This window comes from Neophocaena asiaeorientalis, unplaced genomic scaffold, assembly GCF_003031525.2.
Source record: "Neophocaena asiaeorientalis asiaeorientalis breed wild unplaced genomic scaffold, Neophocaena_asiaeorientalis_V1.1 scaffold134, whole genome shotgun sequence".
In the NCBI taxonomy this organism is placed as follows: Eukaryota; Metazoa; Chordata; class Mammalia; order Artiodactyla; family Phocoenidae; genus Neophocaena; species Neophocaena asiaeorientalis.
In genome coordinates this window covers 7,936,383-7,955,601 of record NW_020185339.1, presented here as the reverse complement: position 1 = coordinate 7,955,601, position 19,219 = coordinate 7,936,383, and the positions used below count along the sequence as shown (strand labels likewise).

At 40.7% G+C, this 19,219-nt stretch overlaps 1 protein-coding gene across 1 annotated transcript in view; it reads right to left on the bottom strand.

Moving 5' to 3' along the window:
* Positions 1 to 1,078: 1,078 nt before the first annotated feature.
* The window catches only part of BBS10 (Bardet-Biedl syndrome 10), a 69,215-nt gene continuing 51,074 nt past the window's right edge, over positions 1,079 to 19,219 (bottom strand). The window contains exon 4 of the transcript XR_003002071.1: positions 1,079 to 1,122. The gene's annotated coding sequence lies outside the window, so the exon portion shown is untranslated. The remainder of the gene's footprint in view (positions 1,123 to 19,219) is intronic.

Sequence of the window (19,219 nt, the reverse complement as noted above, 5' to 3'; positions counted from 1 at the left end):
GACCCAGTTGGAGTCTGCCATCTCTTTCCTGCTAGGACACTCACTGATGTACTTGTATTTCCGAAGCAGAGACTGGCGACTACTTCTCAGCAGGCATTTCCTCATCTTTGGGTTAAATGATTTTTAATGCTCTTTCAACTCCGAGAATCTTTCTGTGCTGCTTACAGTTATACTAATAAAAGCATTCATTATGTGTTTATTCACTTGTACATGGAATAGCAACATTTTCCTGTAAATACTCTTTACATTCTGTTGAGCAAAACCATTTTGTCTATCCTCCAGAAGCTGTTATTCTGTGATCCCTGCATTCGATTTAAAAGAAAAAGGAATAAAGAAAATGCACCTGACAGTCCAACTTAGTGCTGGAGGGCAGCCATCAATCGGGAGTCCCTAGGGATGCAGCCCTGGAGTCCAAGGCCTCTCTGCTTGGGATGGCTAGTTTCCTAATTATAGAGATGGGACTCAGAACCCAAGAATGCTGCTCACCAGATGAGGAAGGATCCTGTCCACAAACTCAGCCAGTTGCAGGGCTCAAACCTCTTGTTTGGACGTACAAGTTAATGCTCCTGAAAGTGTTTCCTGTGTATTCAGCTCCCCTGTTAAGATGGAGTCTGCAAACTCTATGGTAACATATAGTGGAAAAAAATAACCCCCAAGTCTTTCACAAATGATATTTTATTTGATCGAATGACTTTCTGATTCACCTCTCTTTCCCTTTAATCTTATACACACACACATACACACACACACACACACACACACTCCACACTCCTGCCAAACACCATTTTCAGGACAGTGCTCCTCAAATCATCTGAGTGAAGAACCAGTTTTTCTTTTCCCAATCCATCGTGAACTCACACTTTTATAAACCACAACAAAAAAGAATATCTAGTAAAATGGAATAAAAAGACACACAAAATACAAGCCAAGTTTTCTATTCTTAGTTTCAGAATATATAAAATTACTCTGACGTATTGCTTTAAAAGTTTCTAAATGCTCGCTCTCAATGCAATACTTACTTCCTTATGGATTGTGTTTAAAAATGATTAAAGAAGACAATTTAGGTGTTACAAACATCCTTTATTTAACACTTCATGAAGCAGACGGTCTCCCCTTGGAGAACTGCAAAACAGGGTGGAAGGCAGGATGTTTTTATAAGATAGGAAATAAAGAACAAGAAAAAAAATAGAAAATATCTGATGGCTGAAGCCACACAGTCAACCTCATCTGGGGTAAGAAGGAGCAAGGAAATAAGTATGGAACCCAGATTTGGCTTAGCGTTTGGGGTTGGCTGACTGGATATCCTGCATTTCTGATGAGGAAGAGCATTTACAGGGACATGAAAGTTATCTAAGTCTTGGTTTGCTGACGTGACAACCAGGGCAGAGGCGGCTCCATCTTGTGTCTAGACATTTATTTCAACAACTGGTAACAAATACTTTGCTATTTGGTAACTGGCCACGGCCCACACTTTGAATAGCATTGACTTACATGCATAGAGATTCATCTATGTAGTGTGTTGCATATATACAGAAATTTATTATTTATTATTTCCATATATACACTACACAGACAACATTATCCTTCTGATCCTCAATTACTTGTATCTTTAAAATAAAGCAAATCAAGGATTTCCCTGGCGGTCCAGTGGTTAATACTCCCCACTTCCAATGCAGCGGGCACAGGTTCAAACCCTGGTTGGGGAACAAAGATCCCACATGCTGCGTGGTGTGGCCAAAAATAAAATAACATAAAGCAAATCATTTTTAATAATCTTTAAGGAGTCAAGATTTTTGTTTGAAAAGGTCTTTTTGCTTCTTATTTTTTTCATAAATATTCAAAAAAATGCCAGTCTTCCAATGGACTCTTGGGTCCAAATAAAAATATACTGGCGACCCCAAATAAATACCTAGGAGTATTGATCTCTAATACCCAATGTCTGTCTGTTTTCAATGTGTTCCTGTTGCCTGAAAACTGGATTCGCCTCTTGGTGGGTGTCGAGACAAAAGACACAACCAAGCGGAAGAGCAGGAAAGGAAGGATTTATCACTTACAGCAAGTAAGGAGAACACTGGGGGTCTTTCCCAAAGCAGTGTCTCCTTGAACAGCAAAACTGGGGAAGTTTTACGCTAAGGGAACATGCATATTCATGAAGGGGGTTGGGAGGTGTATGCATATTCATGAAGGGGCTTGAGCAGAAGATAATTCAGTATAGAATTGGGGCAAAGGTTGCCAGAGTCCAAGCCCCAGTTGATTGAATTCACGAGGGTCAGAAAAGGTCAACATCATCATTCCTTAGGTTCTGACCAGTCTGGGGTCTTAGCATGTAGTTACCATCCTCCACCTGGGTGGGGACCTTAGTTCCTGCAGAACTTAAAAGGTATGTATCAGATTATATATCCCTGAAGGAAGAACTAGGACTCTGTTTAGAAGCTGAAGTATTGTTAGCTGACTACTTTTCCTTTGTTCCTGCACTCCCTTACTGCCCTTAAGGTCATTAATTACTGAGACAGATTCAAGGGCAAGCACTGTGGCCAGGCTTAGAACACAGAATAGCTTAGGCCAAACCTGGTTCTCCTTCTCTGGGTGAAACCAAGCAGGACCCTGTGGGGCCCTCCCAGGTACCAATCCTTTGCATGTCCCCCATCTCTTATTTGTAAGAAAGAGGCTTCAGCCTCCTAGTCCCTTCCTGAGTCCCAAAGGGCTCAACGATTCAAACAGTTGCTCTGAGAAAAGTGAGGGAATGCAGGTAACAAGGATGAGCAATCAAGAAGCAACAGCGCAGTGATGAAGCAGGGTCCTGGTTCCTCCTCAAGGGATGTACATAACGGTATCTTTGAGTTCTTCTGCCCGAAATAAGGCCCCCACCCAGGTGGAGGATGGTAACTTCAGGCAGAGCACAGGAATCCTGGAGCACCACCCTGTTACCTCACCACCAACCAATCAGAAGAAAGTCTGCACACAGTGGAAGATAACAAAGACTCTGACCCCCTCCCCATACGATTAACTGTGATTAGCTTCCCCTTCCTCCCTTTATAAACTCTCATGGTCAAGTAGAATCTTCAGAGTTGGTTCTTAGATGCCAGTCCACCTTCTCCCCAGGTTACTGGCCTCCTGAATAAAGGAAGCTTTCCTTTCCAACCAACCCTTGTCTCTCAAATATTGGCTTTCGAGTGGCAAGCAGCTGAACCTGAGATCAGTAACACAGGGCCCCCCCCAACCCTATCTGCTTACATTTCTTGTTAAGAACATTTTTATTCTTAAATGAAATCTTGTAAGACAGATGCTGTGACATTACAGTTTATTGCCACAAAAAAGAATGAGCTTTCAGGAAATGACTGCATTTCACAAACACCTATGTTTCGCTGCTGCATGTGAGGACATGGAAAAAGTATGCCCGAGAGAGGTGAAGAAATCAGTGTTTAAGAGTGCAAGGATTTGCAAATGTGCAAAGTGCAAATTCATTTATTAAAAACGTGAGCACAGCGAGCAAACTTTTACTTGTTTTAAAAATTCCCTCATCTGACATAGCTTTTATTCTACCTAAATTTTAGGATAAATATAAAATCATAGCAGAAGCCTACAGAAGGAAAAGCAGGTGCATATCATTAAGGAATAACAGTCTTGGAAAAAACTGTGAAATTAAAGCTGGAAGGCCGTAGGCATTTATTCTCCTCACTCCCTTAGAATTTTGGAGACTATTTCCATAAAATGTGTTTAGTGTTTTAACATTTCCACCAATTACACCAAGCAGTCTAATTTGACCTCTATGTAACAGGAAGACTTTCTTCGTGTTTTCATAACTTTATTACCATACAACATGAAAAAAAATGTTATGGGTTGTGGAATGTTGCCTGCCATATCAGTAAACAAAGGATGTGGGGCAGCACTGCAGCTGCCCCAGCTATGCACCCTGATGGGGATTCAGGATGGAGAAAAACAGGATACTGGCCCTAGATACCTAAAGTGCATATCAAAGGAATGATTTCAGTGAGCCCAGACTCTTGCATCTTCCCATACACAGAGAAGTGCCAAATTCATTAACTTGAGATGTCTGGTTTTCTTTAACTAACAGTAATCTTTTGATGTTCTGATTACCTGGTTTCTGGGACAGAAACTCCTATATACCCTGGCTCCGCCCTTACCTCTTCAGAGCTGTCCCTCAGAACTACCTGACAGGCTGCCTTCCAGGCTTGAGTCCCTAGAAATTTTGCCGAATAAAACACAAATCTCAACTTTTAGGTTGTACCTTTGCTTTCAGTCGACAGGGTGATTCTTTTTTTTTTTTTTTCTTTTTAATTTTTATTGAAGTATAGTTGGTTTACAATGTTGTGTTAGTTTCAGGTGTACAGCAAACGGAATCAGTTATCCATATACATATATCCACTCTTTTTTTTTAGATTCTTTTCCCATATAGGCCATTACAGAGTACTGTAGAGTTCCCTGTGCTGTACAGCAGGTTCTTATTAGTTATCTATTTAATATATAGACATATATAGTATATTGACATATACTGTGTATATGTCAATCCCAATCTCCCAATTTATCCCTTCCCCACCATCGCCTGGTACCCATAAATTTGTTTTGACAGGGTGATTCTTGATTGACTCCTAGATTGGAAAAAAGCACCAAACCAAAAAACCAATGACTTTATCCCTCCCTTTGTAGGGGATCAGAATTTGCCACCCTAAAATATATCTCTTTGGCATATTAACTGTTTTAAGGTGGTTATTTTCTGAGAAATAGTAGGCGTGTGAAGTGTTCTGAAAACAAAGTAGGAGTTGCCCTTCTGTAAGAAATATTTACATTTGTAAGGGAAGTCTCTATTTGTAAGTGTGTCTCCCTCTTTGTATGTGGAAGAGGAAAGCTCTAGAAACTCTTATCAGTGGAAAAGGGTAAAAGGCAGGACTTAAAGCTGTATCATAATCATTCTTGTTCACTGTGCTTTTCCTGGTAACTTCCTGGTAACTGACTCTCCCCGCCCTCAACATCTTTTGTCCTTAGCTGAAGGTGGTATTTACGGTGAGGCCTTCAGCCATTTGGGGGAGTTACTCAGTTTTCCTGGGTCTCTCGCATGTACACATGTTGTTAAACTTTGTTCAATTTTCTCCTGTTAATCTGTCTCATGTCAGTTTAATTCTTAGACCAGCCAGAAGAACGTAGTAGGGAAGAAGGAAAATGTCTTCCTCCCCGACACCTTCACCCTGCAAATGCACACATACACACACTCCTGCCAAACACTGTTTTAAGGACAGTGCTTCTCAGACTATCTGAGGTGAAGAACCAGTTTTTCTTTTCTCAATCCATCATGAACTCACATTTTATAAACTACAACAAAACAGAATAACTAGACAAATGGAAAAAAAGACATGCATAATGGGACTTCCCTGGCAGTCCACTGGTTAAGACTCCACACTTCCACTTCAGGGGGCACAGGTCCCACCCCTGGTTGGGGAACTAAAATCCCTCATGCCACACCGTGTGGCCAAAAAAAACCAAAGAAACAAAAAACGCCATGCAAAATGCCTCAATAGGGACTTCCTGGTGATGCAGTGGTTAAGAATTCACCTGCCAATGCAAGGGACACAGGTTCAATCCCTGGTCCAGGAAGATCCCACATGCCACGGAGCAACTAAGCCTGCGTCCCACAACTACTGAGCCCGCGTGCTGCAACTACTGAAGCCCACGCGCCTAGAGCCTGCGCTCCGCAACAAGAGAAGCTATCGCAATGAGAAGCCCGTGCACCACAACGAAGAGTAGTCCCCGCTTGCTGCAATTAGAGAAAGCCCGCATGCAGCAACGAAGACCCAATGCAGCCAAAAATAAATAAATAAAATTTAAAAAAAAAGAACCCTCAGCATGGGAAAAAAATATTAAAAAAAAAAAAATCCTGTTAGTCACCAGCTTCTGTTAACACTATGGGGCACGGTTCAGCATTAAAAAAAAAAAGCACATTGATACAGATAGAAAAATAGATAGATGATAGAAACGAAAGAAAGAGAGGAAGGAAGGAAGGAAGGAAGGGGGGGAGGAGGGCAGGCAAGCCAATGTGGCAAAATGTTGATAATGTGCATATTTAAGCAGATCTCTTCATCTCCCTGCATGGTCTGGGTGCAAATGGAGACTCCTATACCATGTGCCCAGATATTTAAAGTTATAAGGCAAACTCACAAGTAATAAAATACGTTCTATCTTTTACTTTACCAGTATGTCTTCATAATGACCTAGAAGCCAAGTTCAGATTTAGAATTCACAAACTCCTACAAGTTAGAGCATGGCACTGTAAGGAGAGCCAACACCTAGTCTCCTGGGCTGCAGCCAGTCCCCTTCCCTTCCCCCCACACCCCAGGTCCATCTTGCACCATAAGGGACCTTATGCATATGCATGTGTGACACCTCAGTTCATGCATTCAAGCACCATCTGTGAGGTGGCATAATATGCCACCCCCAAAGTTTGCCACGTTGGCATAAGGATTATTTTGAGCTGAAGGCAATTGAGAAGAAGCAGATAGAAAATAAGCTCCCTACCCTTCCTCTATTTGCCTAAAAGCAGGACATACATTTTCAAAGGTGTCCCTCTTCCCCTCTCTACCAGGAAGAACAGAAGTTAATCACCAGAGATAACTTTAGATCTTTTATACCTGGAGATGGCACCACAGGAATCTACATAACAAACTTTACTAACCAGCTTTTATCTGTCGTTAGTTTCCTATATAGTTGCCTTCCCATTATTTGCTGTCCCTAGAGACTCAAGGTCCTTTTCCTTTATCTCATCACTTCTATAAAAATTTATCGTTCCTTTGCTAAGATACTATATAAATTCAAGTTCTAACTAAATCTTTGGATTATTCATTTTTCCCTGGGTACCTCCCATGTATACATGAAGTATACTTATTAATACATTTGTTTTATTTTCTCTTATTAATCTGTCTTTTGTTGTGGGGGTCCTAGCCAAGGACTTAGAAGGGTAACAGGAAACTACTTTTTCCTCCCTATATATCCACGTCACAGCTCCTCACTCCCACAGACAGCTGTTTCTTGGCCCAAGGGGTGTGCATAGTGGATGTGACCTAACATCAGGAAAGCAGATCCCAAAATAAATGAAAGTAGGAGGAATTTCAGGGTCTAGGATACCTGAAGCATATGGAATAAAAGTGAGGGGCTGGGGGTGGGAGATGAGCTCCAGATGGGGTGCCTTTTGACCTAGAACACTCCTCTTGGTGAGGAGTGAGCCTGGAGGAATAAAGAGGCCTCCAAAGTGTGGGGCAGAATTGGATCTAGGTGAAGGGATACTTAGTTTCAGTGAACTTATTCTCTCAGTTTTTAACATTGTGGCAAACGTTCCCCCACTTTTCTAAAAACACATTTGAGATGATTTGGGAAAAACAATTTTGTATACTGTTCTTTTTACATATCATTCTAACAATTATAGGGGAGAAGTTTTTAGCCAAGATCCCTGGAGTAAAAGGGAGATTAACAAGAGAAAAACCAAAGAAGTTTATTAATATGTATACCTCATGTATACATGGGAGATACCCAGGAGAAAATGAGTAACTCTCCAAGGTAGCTTAGAATTCAGGCTTAATTACCACTCTAATGGGGAAAGAGGAGGAGGAATCTAGGCCTCTTATGGGAGAATAAATGATTTTTAGAAAAGATAAATTCTTAGAAGAATAGATGGGAGGTAGGATAGTTGGTGACAGAGTTTGGGGGTGGTGTTGACTTCTAGTATTTTCGGTGATAACAGTCAATTTTCCCTGGTTGATGAAACTCCTGGGGAGGGGATCTATGACAGTTGAGTTACCTTTGGAGGTTCCATCTTCAGGTAGATAAGGGGAGTTCAGAGAAAGCCCCTCCTTATATTTACTGTTTTTCCAGTGTCTACAGCTCAAAATAATCAATATACCAAAGTGGTATATTTCGAGGTGGCATGTCCTGAACTCAGTGTCAGTGTCCACTTGGAATTTCCAATTGACAAAACTCAGGCATGTGTTTACATCTGACTTCTAAGGGAGCTCAGAAATGCAGTCTGACAGTTTGCCCAGGAAAAGATGGAAATAATGTGACTCAACCTATCCAAACTCTTCCATATACTAACAGAGTAGATATCTGGAAGTTGTACAAGTAATTTATGGTTTCAGCTTGACAGTAGATGAAAGCATGAGGCCTCTAGGGGTCTCTGTGTTCTAGAGAACTCCATGAACCTCAACTTGGCTCAGTGTGGCCATGGATCTCTTAGAAGTCTCCTTCAGTCTCCAACCTCCATACATTCCTAAGAGATCAAAAACTCTTCTGAGGAATCTGTACTGCTACCCATCCCTTCCAAATGTACCTCGTGACATCAGTTCTGTTAGACCTAGAGTTTTAGCCAATTTGGTGGGAATCACTGTATATGTCTCCAGGACTGTCACATATTCACTCAATTCTTCATTAATTCCAAAACATGATGGAGGAGTCCATTATTGTCTTCCTAAGGAAAGCCTTAGTGAAATCAGGTGGATTTCAGAGCGTCCTCTCTGGCTGGGAAAACCCTTGAGTAAGCCCTTTGCATTCCCTCATCATCACCTCAGCAACCATCACTTGACAGACATCCAATATTATGTATGTTAGATCAAGCTAGATTGAATTGCTTTCAGGTTTGACAAGTCATTTTATTACATGACTCTCTAACTTTTTTTTTTTGCGGTACGCGGGCCTCTCACCGCTGTGGCCTCTCTCGCTGCGGAGCACAGGCTCCGGACACGCAGGCTCAGTGGCCATGGCTCACAGGCCCAGCCGCTCCGTGGCATGTGGGATCTTCCCGGACCGGGGCACGAACCCATGTCCCCTGCATCGGCAGGTGGACTCTCAACCACTGTGCCACCAAGGAAGCCCCTCTCTAACTTTTTACCTGAAATTTTCATTGCAGTAAATATAGATTCACATGCAGGTGTGAGCAATAATACAGAGAGTCCCTTGTGCACTCTTCCTAGTTTTTCCCAATGGTAACATTTTGCAAAACTATAGTGTAAATCACAGCCAGGAAGGATACTGACTTGAATGCAATCCACCAATCTATTCTCCTCATCCTGGGTCCTTAACCCCTAGCAACCACAAATCTGTCCTCCATTTATACAATTTTATCTTTCAAAAATGTTATATAAATAGAATCGTAACCTTTTGGGGTTTTAATATTTTTCCCTCAGGGTAATTCCCTGGCGAGTCATACAAGTTTTTGAGTAAATTAATAATGTGTTCCCTTTTTTATTGCTGAGTAGTACATTATGGTATGTATATACCAGTTTGTTTACTCACCTTTTGAAGGACCTCTGGACTGACTACAGTTTCTAGCTATTACAAACAAAGCTGCTATGAACCTCCATGTACAGGTTTCCTCCATTTTTTATAGTTCTACTTTTTAGAGAAATATTGTGACTGAACCAATCTATGTACTCTCATACCCTGAAAAGTCCTGGTGCCCTTAATAACTACCTCCATTCCCACTTTTTTTTCAGCACCACCCTGGCATATAGCTTCACCTCTGAATACTGCTGGCTTTACCTTCTTCATATGTCTTCTGTTGCCAGAAATTTATTCAGGAGTCCAGATTTACTCTGTGCCTAATACTCTTGGACTTGAATCTTGGATCTACTTTCTCTGTCTAGCCACCTTTTTGTAGATCTTGAAAATTTTTTGTCTTACCCACTCCAACCCTCAGTTCCTTGTGGACCCCCAAGGTCCTTACCCTGGGCTAGTTCTCCCCAGGGGAGAACCTTTACCTCACAATTACTATGCAGAAATTTCCACTCTAGCCTATACATGGACACTCAGGAGATACCACTTTGCAACTGGAAGCAATACTGTCCCTTTCATGTGAGGTTACCATGTGCCCTCCGCAGACACTGAATCTGCTGGTGCCTTGATCTTAAGACTTCACAGTCTCCAGAACTGTGAGAAATAAATGTTTGTTGTTTATAAGCCACCCGATTTATGGTATTTTCTTATAGCTGCCTGAATGGACTAACACATCAAGAAAGAAAAGAAAGGAAAGGAATGGACTTGGACCTTTTTACTATAGCCCAGAGCAGAGCTGATCTAAGCCACTCGAGGTCATTCCCTAGAAATCAACAATTACATTCTTCTAGGACATGGCCATCAGTAGTAATCTATCATCCCAGGAGAAGACATTTGTGGTTTCCGCACTACTTTTCCTGAATTCCAAATAATAGCTTCCATCAGACTAAATCAAGAAGGGAAGAAATTCACCTTGTAGAAGGGTATAAGTTTCTATTCTAAGTCATTTTTCAGCTTATGCTCAAAGGACTTTCACTGGAAATGGGGTTTCTCTAATTTTTCTGAGAGAACATCTGGATAGATAATTCAAAACTGAGACTGTCAAAATATCACTGCCAAAGTGTGCATCATTTTGGACAGCGTTTTAATTCACTGTAGTCGGCCTGTGCCCCTGGGAGCTGAGCTTTGTGCTCGAAGTCATAATAAGATTACCTGCCTTTCTCAGTCCCTGTGTTATCAATCAATCCTGTGGTTGATGAAGTTACATAAAATAATCATATAAGCCTTTGATGCAATGATGATGATGACAAAAAAGCAGTGAAATAAAATAGGGCCAGCACAAATTAATCCCCCTGTGTAAAAGTTAAAGCTAGAGAAGTTGTAAACTTAGGACATTGTCATTAAATATCAGGATTTACCATTTATACCCAAACACTGGATTACAGCCATTCTATAAGGCAAATATTTCAAGAATCTCATGTTTAAAGTTATCTTAAACGTTATTAGTTGCAGATATAATAAACTGACCATGGGCCAAATGTGCAGACATGTTGTGTGTCCCACAGTGTTTCCCCCCGTGGCCCCATGGAACTGGATAGCACATTTAAAAATTGAAAAATAGAAAAACTTCTCAACACAGGACTCAAATTCCTGTATGGAAACTCTTGGTGCTGAATAACAACTGATTGTGCTCTTTAGACAGAATATTCACAGACCCCATTACTCCCTATTATATCTCCAACTTACGGGCCAAAAGCCTGCTACTGTTTATCACAATGCTGTAACTATTTCACCTGGAGGTAAGGGAGAAGTGAAGTACTTCTTCCACTTGGCCTCTTCTTTTGGCCTAGCCTCTGTAGGCATCTGAATCTGGGAGCCTGATCTGGCTGACAGCCTCCTCCCTACTTGATGCTTGGGTCCTCACATAACCTCTCCAATCTATGTATAGTCATAGGGAATTCACCCTCCCTGAGGCAGCCAACTCCATCTTTAGTCAGCTCTGAACATTAGAAAGTTCTTAATATTGAACAGCAATGTATCATCCTACAGTCTTCACTAGTCCTAGTGCAATTCCTGGAGCCACACACCATACAGAACACTAACAAATACCAAATAATGCAATGAATTTTGCAAAGCACTTAGCCCACAGCCTGGCATATAATAGGTGCTGAGTAAGTGCTGGTTTCCTTCTCTGATCCATTTTTATTTAATTTTTAAATAATATTTATTTATTTTATTTCATTTTTTGGCTGTGTCGGGTCTCAGTTGCGGCACGCAGGCTCTTTGTTGTGGCGCGGGGCTTCTCTCTAGTTGTGGCGCGCAGGCTCCAGAGCGCATGGGCTCAGTAGTTGCTGCGCGTGGGCTTAGTTGCCCACCGCCCCACCCCCCGGCATGTGGGATCTTAGTTCCCCAACCAGGGATTGAACCCAAGTCCCCTGCACTGGCAGGTGTATTCTTAACCACTGGACCACTAGGAAAGTCCCTCTCTGCTCCATTTTTAAATTTAACAACTATTCGACAAACATTTGTTGAGTGCCTACTATATGTCAGGCACTCTACTGGGAGCCAACAATAAAAAGATGAATAAAACACAGTCCCTGAATCCTAGAAACTAACAACCTAGTAGGCTGAGATTGATCTGTGTGCATTCTTTTACAAAGCTGGGTTAGAAATATGTAAAGGACTCCCAAATTAGAGTAGGACATTCTACTTGATTTTTGTGGGGAAGTAGGGTTGTCCAGGTGTGTAGTTTGAAAATTATTTGTCTAGTACCTAAAGGCTGGCATGTACTTTGGGAGCAAAATCACATTGCCCCTGCCTCAGTGACAATATATAGTAAATTTGGCTTTGTATAGGAGGATTAAAGACCTAAGGAGTCTTAGTATCAGTTGGAACATGCCTTCACTAATACTTTCATTTAAAAATCTTAGAATATGATAAATCTGAGATAGTAAGCACACTGAGCTACAGGATCAAAGAGAGTGGACATCTGACCCATTTTTGGTTATTTACAAATAATATCATACAAAATTATAAGGTTATTATAAATAACCATTTTTGGTTATTTACAAATAACATCGTAGAAAATTATAAGGGTGTTGAGGCAATAGGGCAGGGAGATGTGAAGACATCCTCCCCAGAACTTGGGGTCTGTAGGTAATACTCAGGTTAGTGGTCTCCTCATTGTGCCCTTGTGCCCCCCACCCAAACCCTACTTCCTCTCAGTAAGTGTTTAAAGAGTGGCTTCAATTTGTGAATTCTGCAACTAGATAATGTTTAAGATAACATGCCTTAAGAGGGGAATTCTGACAAGTAGATGGGATTAGAAGTTTTCTAAATATATATTGAAGAAACTCTGACACCAAAAGCACAAGCAACAAAAGCAAAAATCAACAAGTGGGACTACATTAAACTAAAATGTTTCTGTACAGCAAAGGAAAAAAAAAAATCAACAAAATGCAAAGGCAACCTAAGTAATGAGGGAAAAGATTTGCAAACCATATTTCTTATAAGGGATTAATATCCAAAATATATAAAGAACTCATACAACTTATAACAAGTAAACAATTTGATTAAAAAATGGGCAGAGGGCTTCCCTGGTGGCACAGTGGTTGAGAGTCCGCCTGCCGATGCAGGGGACACGGGTTCGTGCCCCGGTCCGGGAAGATCCCACATGCCGCGGAGCAGCTGGGCCCGTGAGGCATGGCCACTGAGCCTGCGTGTCCGGAGCCTGTGCTCCGCAGCGGGACTGGCCACAGCGGTGAAAGGCGTACGGCATTTAAAAAAAAAAAAAAAAAAAGGGCAGAGAAATTTAATAGACATTTCTTCCAAAGAACATCCAAATGGCCAACAAGTACATAGAAAAATGCTCAACATTACTGATCATCATGGAAATGCCGATGAAAACTACAATGAGGTATCACCTCACATCTGTTAGAACGGCTACTGTCAACAAGACAAGAGATAAGAAGGATATGGAGAAAATGGGCACTGTTGGTGGAAATGTAAACTGGTTTAGCCACTACAGAAAGCAGTATGGAGGTTCCTCAAAAAATTAAACATAGAACCACCATATGGACCAGCAGCCCCCCTTTTACGTATATATTCAAAGGAAATGAAAACAGGATATTGAAAAGATATCTGCACTCCCATGTTTATTGCAGCATTATTCACAATAGGCAAGATATGGAAACAAACTAAGGGTCTGTCAATGGATGAATGGATAAAGGAGATGTGGGGAATTCCCTGGTCCAGTGGTTAGGACTCCGTGCTCTCACTGCCGAGGGCCTGGGTTCAATCCCTGGCCAGGGAACAAAAATCCCATAAGCCATGCACGCAGCCAAAACAAACAAACAAACAAAACTGTGGTATACATACAATGAAATATTATTCAGCTATGAGAAAGAAGGAAATTCTGTCATTTTTCAGCAACATGGATGGACCTTGGGGGCATTATGCTAAGTGGGCTAAGTCAGACAGAGAAAGATAAATACTGTATATCACTAATATGTGGAATCCAAAGAAGCCAAAATCATACAAACAGAGAGTAGAAGGGATGTTACCAGGGGCTGAGGGTGGGGGAAATGGCGAGATGTCGTTTAAGGGGACAAACTTGCAACTAGAAGATGAATAAGTTCTGGAGATTTAATGCATGGTATTGTAATTACAGTCAGCAGTACTACATTACATACTTCAAAGTTGCTAAGAGACTAGATCTTAAATGTTCTCACTATGTTAATCATGTGACTATGGAGGTGTTAGCTAAGCTAAGGGGGTAATCAGTTTGAAATATACGAATGTAGTAAATCAACGGCAGTTGTACACCTTAAACTTACACAATGTTGTGTGTCAACTATATTTCAACAGAAAGGAAGGAAGGAAAGAAGGGAGGAAGGAAGGAATTAACTGCACCCAAGGCAGTTTCCTAGAGTGGCCACCTGCAAGGCCATCAGTCCTGGACCTGCTAGGCTGTTGAAGCCCATTCATGAACAGGTAGAACACCTTCAAAGGAACAGTGTCAGACATGGGAGCAGGACTGGATCGTGTGTCGGCATACTCACTCATGTCTCTTGCACGCCACATTTCCATCCTTGATATCTATACCATATAAAAATTGGGTCAGCCCTTCAACTTAAAATTCAGGGTCAGAGACTTGCCAGTCTTGACTGTTTTTATTCTGTATCCCTTTGGGGTGGATAAACTGGGGTGGATAAAGCTTTGTATTGATATTTGGACCATTAAAAAATATTTATCTCAGATCCTCTTTGGAATATTTATTATTTTAAGAGTCAGGATCAAATTATTAATAAGATTGATGCCCTCAAAGTGAACACAATTTTTTGCCATCCCTAAATAAAAGGACAGGCTCTAGAACGAGGAAAGTGAATAGTCAGGTTAGGTATGTTCTGTTCAAAGTCCCCAGGAATTCCGTGTCCAGTTGAAGAAGAATTTTAAATTATTATTTTTCTTATATTTCTCTTTTTTCCAAATAGGACTTAGTAAACATATTTAAAAGCTGGTAAACAGAATAGTGAATTCACTCCAAGCCATGTCATGTGAAAAGGGAACAGAAATTTGCCGACTTTGTCCTAGGTGGGATATCCTATAAATCTTTCTTAGAGAAACAAATGCATCAGCACATGCAGATATATATACCAGAATATTTTTTGAAGCATTACTTTTTCTTCTGTTAAATTTTTTTTATTACATCTATACATATCCATAATCAGTATATAGTTCTGCATATTTTTTCCACTCAAGATTGTTTTTAAGATCTAAACATGTTGTTACATATACATCTAGTCCACTTATTTTAACTATGATATAACTACATCAGTTTATTTATTGATTTCCATATTCCAGAGCATTATCTTTAATAATAAAAAAACTAGAAATAAAATGTACATCTGCAAACAAAAATTGTCGAATAAATAATGATATACCTATATCATAGAATATATGCAGACATTATGAAGAATGAGAGAAAGGCATTAATTTGGAAAGATGTCCATGATAAATTACCAAGCATAAAGAATAATCTTGTTTTTGTTTAAAAAACATAAAACTCTATATGTATACTATATATGCATATGTGAGTTTATATAAACATGGAAAAACATACCCTATAAACCCAATGAAAAGATATCTAATAAGCAAAATGTTAACACTGACTGATTTACACAGTAGTGGAACCAGATGGGTGGGGGAGGAAGAGACTATACATTTTTATGTATATGTAAAAAGAACAGGATACAAACTTGTTTTTCCCGAATCATCTCGAATGTGTTTTTAGAAAAGTGGGGGAACGTTTGCCACAATGTTAAAAACTGAGAGAATAAGTTCACTGAAAATACGGATCCCTTCACCTAGATCCAATTCTGCCCACACTTTGGAGGCCTCTTTATTCCTCCAGGCTCACTCCTCACCATGAGGAGTGTTCTAGGTCAAAAGGGACTATGGTGGCCAGTTATTTGGTCAAATACTAGTCTAGATGTTGTTGTGAAGGTATTAGTTAGATGTGATTAACATCTACAACTAGTTGACTTTAAGAAGATTACCCTCAGTAATGTCGGTGGGCCTCATTCATGCAGTTGAAGGCCTCAGTGCAAAATCTGAGATTTGGAATTGCCAGACCCCATAATCATGTGAGCCAAATCCTTAAAAGAAATCTTTTTTACATATGTTTAAAAATATACAAAAAATAATACCGTATTGTTTCTGTTTCTCTGGAGAACCCTGACTAATACAGCAGCCTTCTGAATATTCACGTTGATGTCATGCTCAATTTTTATAGTATATTAAAGTAGCTTGCTTCATGACCAACAAACTAGAAGTATATGTTCACTTCTGCATTGTCAAATCCATTTGATAAACACAGTCATGATCTACATTATCTGCCCTTTGCAGTTAGTCCTTGATCATCACTGCATAGGAAATCTTCCACAACTTGCCATTCAGTTTTCAGTCATACATTGTTCTGATTCCAATATTCTATTTTTCATTAAGACAGACACCATGTTTTCTTCTCTAATAACTTTTCCTACTACATTATTGATTACAACGGGTACTTCCTTTTCTTCTTTTCCCTGTTACTTACAGGGACAGCTTCTACTCTTTTCAAAGAGTGAAATTAAACCCAAATTTCAAAATAACAAAAATGCACACAGCAGATATGATCGTGATGAGTGGGAGCTCTGAGACACATATAATGATCAGAACTGTCTTCGCCACCAAATGAGTTTTGTCTCTGACCTTATAAAAAAGTGTTCTCTTTTTCAGAGCTCTTTGGATTTTGTAATTGCAGAGGAAGGACGGTGGACCTGTACCTGCCTCCTGCTGAAATGTCACACATTTTTTTTTTTTTTTAATGTCACACATTTTGAAACGTTCTTGTCCTTGTTTGACTAAGCAACAAGGCAGAATATTCTCTGGAAAGAGAACTCTCCCTGCCACCCCATTTTGTTACATATGGGACAATAATAAGGCGACGGTGATCTCACCCTCCCAGCTTGACTTCCTCGGCTGAGCTTCCAGAGCAGTGGAAGTCAGAGCCTTCAGATCCATTGGGCAGAGCTGACTGACGACTTGGCTTTGGCTCTCACGGTTCTTTGCTGGCCCAGCATTCTAAATCCTGGTCAAGCTGGCACCCCAAAGGAATCCCTTTTTCTGCTAATATCAAATCCTACAAAAGCTTCCCTCACTTGCTGCGGGCTTCTATTCCCCGGATGCTGGTCCCCAGGGAATATGCTTTCTTGGTTCATCAAATCTATGCCACTTGTTGGGAACACAGGAAGATGGAGGAATTGATGGCCAAGGAAATCTGCATACCTGAATTCTGCTCTAGAGTGAAATATATGCACAGAAAATGATGCTGGTCAATGAAGCCCAAGCCCAAGTGCACAGCCTTGTGACCCAGCATAGACCACATATAACTTGGTTGAATGTATTTTTGCCCAGACTAGTCTGAGTCCTTAGGCCTTTTGTCTTAGCCTCTGGCCCTATCAAGGAAAAGATATCCAGAGCCAACAGCATGGACAGACTCTTTACTATTAGTGAAATAAGGGGATGTGGGGGAAGTGAGAGGCGCTGTGAATATCTCCTGGTCAACAGCATCCTTGATTTTTATTCTTTGACCTGTTATCCCATAGACATAACTTCTAGAACCATCATATCCAGCCTTATGGGATGAAAAGTATCCAAAGAATCAGTGTCAGCAGAACATTTTCCCCAGAACAGACCAATTTAAACCCTGTCAAAAAGACTATACTTTCTAGAAACCTGCCTCAGTCACTCTTCTTGCCCTTGATCCTGTTCTTGAGGGAAGAGCAAAGGTAGCAGTGATGGTGGAACTCTGAGATTCTCAGGGCCAGCATGGTGGATGTTTTACGAAGTGATGGTTGAATGAATGAAAATGGAACAAGATTTCTCATAATCACAGTCAGCCTCGACCTCAGAATTAGCATAGAGGTTGCTGCTCAAGCCATTTGCTTACTTACCACCCTGGAGGAAAAAAATAATCTTGGGCTAATGGCTGACTGAGGCAGTAAGAGATGTAAACGCAGTAGATATTGCATTTGGAAGCAAGGAATCCAAATAAATCCCAACTTCCTCTCCACTTGTGTTTCTCTCTTCACTTTGGGAAGTGAATCAAAGATGCTGATGACATCGGCACTGCCAAACATATGTCAGATCTTAACACATACTCTGTAATAGAGGTCACCCTATTTTTTTTTTTTTTTTTTTTTTGGTACGGGGGCCTCTCCCTTTTATCGGCACTGCCAAACATATGTCAGATCTTAACACATACTCTGTAATAGAGGTCACCCCTTTTTTTTTTTTTTTTTTTTTTCGGTACGTGGGCCTCTCACTGTTGTAGCCTCTCCCGTTGCGGAGCACAGGCTCCGGACGCGCAGGCTCAGCGGCCATGGCTCACGGGCCCAGCCGCTCCACGGCATGTGGGATCTTCCTGGACCTGGGCACGAACCCGTGTCCCCTGCATCAGCAGGCGGACTCCCAACCACTGCGCCACCAGGGAAGCCCGAGGTCACCCTTAAATAGGGAAGAACAACCCTACAAAATATTTATTCTCATCTCCGTTTCTGAATTAAAATCTTGACCTGATGTACTTGGCTGCTTGTGTTGTTTTCAGAAGAGTCTAGACTGGAAATCTACTTATATTGCATATTAGAACACTAGCAAAACCTATCTTCCTTCATAGGCTATATCCTTATGGCCTAGATTCATCTTCATATCCATTACTTGACCCATCTTAATGAAAGGCTCTGAATGAGTCTGGGAGAAAGTTCATTCTGATATGTAGTCTCATAGGTGTTCAGACTCAGACCTATTCTCAAGTCTCATTGGAAACTCACTGGTAACATGCAAAGTCATTTGTTGATTGAAATACTATCATTGATTAGCCACTGTGATTAATAATTAGTACTATCACCAATTAGTGACATACTACCACTGATACTCTTTTGTCAAGTATCTCATGATAATAGTCTGAAACACCACCCTCTATACAGTTAATACAAAATCCATTTTTGGTATTTATGCAAGTGAAGGCTTAACACCTTCCACAAATTACAAGTTCAAAAAAGAAATGCTTTAATTTCAGCTCTTTACCTAGATGCAAAAAAAATTGCCAGAATTTGCTTAAGCTTAATTCAATATTGTTAAACCCGTTTTACAGATGAGGAAGGTGTACAGATGAGACACAAAGAGGTACCATAAAACGCTCAAGGTCACATAAACAGTAAAGCTAGCATTTGAACTTAGAGAATTGCTGACAGAAACTATGTTCTCAACTATTATGTAAAACTACCTCTCACTAATACCCTCCCTTACCAAGGCCCTAAGGCCTTCCATGATCTGGCCTAATACACCTCTCTGGTCTCATTTACTCCCATGCTCACTCTACTCCAGTCACACTGGCCTCCTTGCT